The following is a 6,243-nucleotide window of genomic DNA, read 5'->3' on the forward strand; positions in this document are numbered from 1 at the left end:
ATATATGTAAATTGGGAATCCCATTTACTGAAATCAAGATTAACAAATTGCCCGATTGAGTCGTGAGCTATCACACTCTACCTAGATAAAAACCTGTCCTTTCGTATCCAATGTGTATACGCTCAAACTGTAGAAAATACTCTCAAAAACTACTCAACATTTTTTCACTCTTTAGACCATAGACAAAACAATATTATCATTGGCGATTTTAACCTCAAACACCTTGCTGGAACCACGATGGCGATCCACGATGTGATGATCATGCGGAAATCTCTTATTAAAATACTAAATAACACAAGCCTCAATTTCTTAAACGACGGGCAGGTCACGAGACTGGCCGACCGCGCCGGCCATTCTGACAGCGCGATCGATCTCGCCCTTATATCAGCTAAATTACAAGCGAATAAGCGACTTCAATGTACTCGACAATTCATTGGTAGCGACCAATCCTCGTGTTGGAATTTAAGACTGAAAATTGAACACATCCTTCCGTCAATACAACATAAGTGGAAAATCCATAAGGCTACCCTGATCATGGAATAACTTAAAGTTCAATGCAATAACGAATTTCTGCCCAACGAAGATAATACTGACTCTAACACTCACTTCCATTCCTATCTAAATAAACTCACGACAGCGCTTGACAATTCTATTCCTATAGCCAACAAAAAAACAAAAAAAATAATTAACGCTCAGTACCTTGGCGGAACGAGGAATGTGAAAACGCTATTAAATACCGAGAAAAATGCAGGCAAAAATGCATCAGAATCAGAACGGGCCCCAAATATGACAAACTTAAAGAAGCCCGGCTAGTAAAAACAAGTAATTAAAAAAGCAAAACTAGATAGCTGGAACGAGTTCTGTAACAATCTCTCGTATAAAACCACTAGCAAAGAACTTTGGTCTCAAGTACACCGTATGCAAGGCAGACCGCCTCCTATAACTCCGATATTCCGCATCAATAATGAAATACTTGTAACAAACGCAGATAAAGCTACGGCCTTAGTACGCCACCACCAAACGTTAAGCAGTGACGAAGGCTACTCGCGAGCCTTCATAGCGCGAAAACTTAAAACTAAAAATGAATTTCCAGGATGGCTCGAATCTCATACACAGACCAAAACTCACAAATACAATTCGCCTTTTAGCTTATTCGAACTAGAAACAGCCTTACTGACTTGTAAACGGCGCGCCAGGTGATGATAATATACATTACAAAATACTGAAACAACTCCCTTCTCTCTGCAAAACAAGAGCTCCTGCCTTATACAATAATCGTGGGCCGAAGGCACCCTCCCTGATGAATTGCATGAGGCAACAATTATACCGATCCTCAAACCTAATAAACCCAAAGAATCTCCAGCCTCATACCGGCCGATCTCGCTAACATCACATTTACAAAACTAATGCAAAAAATGATTAAACCCCGATTATGCGCTTATCTTGAAAAACACAACCTAATTCGAAAAATCAATCAGGTGGTAGAGCTCACCACTCGTGCGAAGATCATATAGTGCGCCTCGAAGCCGACATCAGAAGAGCTCAAAATCTGGGCCAATCGGTAGCAGCTGTTTCTTTAGATCTCACTGCCGCGTTCGATAAATTAGTGCGAATGAACATGCGATCATATGTTACATACATTAGGTATAGAGGGCACCATGCTCCAAATGGCTCGCAGCCTTCCTCACAACGCGGAAAATAAAAGTAAGGACTACATGACGCGACTTCCGAAAACGGTCGACACAACAAACGGCTGCCCCCAGGGAAGTGTCCTCTCCCCCCATATTATTTTTCCGTTACACTGAACTCGCTAGAACGCACGATTCATAAGCATAATCACAAAATAAAACAGGCCTAATTGATATTTCCCTCTTTGTAGATGACGTGCCATATGGACTACCTCATGGTCGCCTAAACTAGCAATTGACAAAATTCAAACGCCCTGACTGCTAAAGAAACTTGGAGTGCATCATACGGCTTCAAATTAATCCCCTCTAAAACTCAAGCAATTGTTTTTTCTAACCGCGCAGCCAAAACAACTTCTAAAAAAATCACAGAACTTCCGCTATTAACACTATGTGGGGCTCCGCTTCCGTACCTCGACAAATTACTTTCCTAGGAATGACATTTGATAAATACTTAACATGGAAATAACACATCCTCAAATTAACAGTGCGCTGCCAGAAAGATCTTAATTTTCTCAAATGCATCCAAAAAAATAACTGGGGCACAGACAAGAAGCACTGATGAGCATTTACAAAGCCACTATCTGGGCAAAGATAAATTACGGAAGCATAGCATATAACTCAGCCAGCGATACACTACTTAAAAAACTACAAGTTATCCAAAACACGGCACTCAAAATAATCACGGGCACACGTAAAACCACAAGCACCGTTCTTATCCATCTCGAGTGTGGAATGCTTGACCTGGAGCATCAAGGCAAATAAATCAAAATGAAGTATTACGCGCGCACTAATCCTATGGAAAACAACCTACCGATCAACTCAAAGGTCACCGAAGACCCGGCCTACCGTATAACCTTAAAGTCGCATTGTAGTCCCGTACGCGCAAAATGTCCGAGCGCTTAATTTATACTATAAAATTAACGAAATCGAACTCTAACCACCTACCTACTACAGCCTAGTGAAATAGTAAAACCTGACATCGACTTTCATCTATCAACCACTGATTAAAAAATCCGAAATCGACTCCAATAGCGCAACCATAGCCTTAAATTACATAATAATACATACGGCGGGTATACCACAGATTTTCACAGACGGTAGTAAAAACGAGGATTTAAAATTAGCCGACGCTGCGTACGTATTATACAAACCCTCAAAATGCCATTATCCACCACAACGATTAAAACTTAAAAAAGAACTTTCCATATTGGCCTGCGAGCTAGCAATAATTAATGACGCAGTAAGGTGGCTAAACACGCTTAACACGCGCACGAACAGACTAACTACGCGATTTAACCGACTCTCTTAGCGCATTGCAAGCACTACACGCAGGATCCTCGAAAACGCGACCAGATTTGATATACGCAGCTCTAAAAGGTATCACAAAACTGACTAATAAAACATATCTCTTAAACTTATATGGATACCTAGTCATTGTAGGCATCCCGGGCAATGAATACGCAGATAAACTTGCCAAGTTAGGATCCCAAGACGGCCTACTCTCTGAGCTAAAACCCAGCGCACGCGAAATTTAGCCATTATAAACCAAAAAGCGTACAATGAACAGGACTACAAATGGTCAAAATACTGCACTGAGCATGATTTACACTTATCACTAACCCCAGCCATAAGATCCATATCTATAGCCCCATTAAGCAAGAAGATAGGGCATATACGCGTATGCGCTTAGGGGTGACTAGGTTACACGGTGATAGCTACGAAACTGTTCTGTGCCCCAAATGCAGTGTCCCAGACACCTTCGAACATTTATTCTTCATATGCCCTCAACACGCGGCCCAAAGACTAGAACTAAGTGCAGGTATAAAACCAGACAAATGCACAACAATCACATACCACACACTTTACACAACCATACACAGATCACCACCAAGGAACCCGGAACACACGGGCGTGGCGCTCTCATACGCGCCACCCGTAATGAGTGGGGATGTGAGAGCGATACGTGTGAGTGTTCCGGGTCTTACGTACCGGGTGGTGTTGGGATGTGGGTCGCGTTGAGTGTCTTGTACATTAGTAATGTGCGGGACACTCGGCGGGATCCGCACCTCATCACCACCTTTAGGTAGATAGCACAATTAAGGTCTCATTGGCCAACGTGCACGGAAACTCTTTTAAAAATTTAAGTATTTGGCGAATACCCGGGAAGCCGGGGTAAATTTGACCTACTTTGGCTCTAAATTATCTTTTTCCCCTGAGAGGTCACAGGGGCAGGTCGGGCTACCGTAACCTCGTGAAGAGGCCAGTAGGACCTGTAAATAAACTCTGAAACACACGAGTGAAATCATTATTGCCTTGCAATAGCTCTCAAAACCACTATTCAAAATTCCTTCTCGAATGAAAACACTGGACAAGCGATTCTCGCTGACTGGAGCGAAGGTCGCTCAAGAAAGCATGCGATCAAATTGTTCTTCTTAATAAGCGACTTGGCGAAGTTCAGAAACGCTACAAGATGGCGAAAAGAGCCAGCAACCGAGTCTTCCGGTACAACCTCCGCTTAAAGCTGGCTGCCATCGAAGGTGTGCGTAACATGTATTACGACTACGCCTACCACAAAGCCGACCGTGTAGCTGAGCTAAGAAGAGATCTATTCAACGAATTCGTTGAGATTGTGTCCGGTTCGGACTCCGATTATTCTTCTGATGATGCAGAATAATGTCATCGGGTTTAAATCGCTTGTCGTTTCCCGAAAACGGCCCTTTTCAGAGCCAACCACATATTTTTCAAAGAATGCTCTTTGATTGTCACAAAGCAAGTTTAGTCTATTACATGCACCAAACTCATACGTTTCAATCTTACACAACAATATTATAAGCTTTCACTAAAAAAAATATGACATACACATATTCTTGAAAAGTTATTTATACCTTCCCCGTCACATTTGAAGAAAACAACAACAACAAAACGTTCAAAATTATTCATATAATACACGCATTAAATGCCGTGTAAGTTCTGTCGCGCTCAATATATAGTCCGTTTTTTAATCAATTTTGTTTTAAGACATATTTAAAACCGCTGGCATGTATTTTTTACATAAAAAAGAAATAAGAAGTAAAAACTGTACGCGACGTTGATATTTATTTCGGTTAATGCATGTTTATTGCAATCGTATTTAAAATGAATATATCTTAGGATTAAATGTGTTAGCCATGCCATCAAATAAATGGTATCATCATCACGAACAATAAGATCAACAACAGCAACAAAATCATTAAGATATAAAAGGCATCAGCATCATAATCATTATTAATAATAAACTAATTAAAAATGTCATATGATGCTGGTATTTTTGTTTAAATATAACAATGCTGATGCTGTGCTGATGCTGATGATCTGATGCTGATGCTGCTGCTGATGATGATGATGATGATGATGATGATGTTGATGTTGTTGATGATGATGATGATGATGATGATGATGCTGATTATGATGATGATGATGATGATGATGATGATGATGATGATGATGATTGATGCTGATGATGATGATGATGATGATGATGATGATGATGATGATGAGATGATGATGATGATGATGATGATGATTGATGATGATGATGATGATGATAAGGAGGAGGAGGAGGAGGAGGAGGAGGATATTAATAATAATAATAACTAATAATAATATAATAATATAATAATAATAATAATAATAATATAATAATAATATACGGCTATTACTCAACGTAAATGTTTAGATTGTTTGGCATGTTGATTGGATTAACGAGTAACGGTGATTAATTATCGATAGTATCGTGTCATTGTTGTTTCAACGACTCGTGTTAATAAGCAAGTGTCATCTCAGAAATACCGAGTGACTGTGTCAAGTGCTGGCATCGCAGACTTATGTATTCTCGTTAGCAGCGTATAAATTACTGATGCGGCGTGAGTGAAATCATTATTACCTTGCAATAGCTCTCAAAACCACTATTCAAAATGCCTTCTCGAATGAAAACACTGGACAAGCGATTCTCGCTGACTGAAGCGGAAGGTCGCCTTCAAGAAAGCATGCGATCAAATTGTTCTTCTTAATAAGCGACTTGGCGAAGTTCAGAAACGCTACAAGATGGCGAAACGAGCCAGCAACCGAGTCTTCCGGTACAACCTCCGCTTAAAGCTGGCTGCCATCGAAGGTGTGCGTAACATGTATTACGACTACGCCTACCACAAAGCCGACCGTGTAGCTGAGCTAAGAAGAGATCTATTCAACGAATCCGTTGAGATTGTGTCCGGTTCGGACTCCGATTATTCGTCTGATGATGCAGAATAATGTCATCGGGTTTAAATCGCTTGTCGTTTCCCGAAACGGCCCTTTTCAGAGCCAACCACATATTTTTCTAAGAATGCTCTTTGATTGTCACAAAGCAAGTTTAGTCTATTACATGCACCAAACTCATACGTTTCAATCTTAACACAACAATATTATAAGCTTTCACTAAAAAAAATAATGACATACACATATATTCTTGAAAAGTTATTTATACCTTCCCCGTCACATTTGAAGAAACAACAACTACAAAACGTTCAAAATTATTCAT

The sequence above is a fragment of the Dreissena polymorpha genome, chromosome 3 (genome assembly GCF_020536995.1).
Source record: "Dreissena polymorpha isolate Duluth1 chromosome 3, UMN_Dpol_1.0, whole genome shotgun sequence".
NCBI lineage: Eukaryota > Metazoa > Mollusca > Bivalvia > Myida > Dreissenidae > Dreissena > Dreissena polymorpha.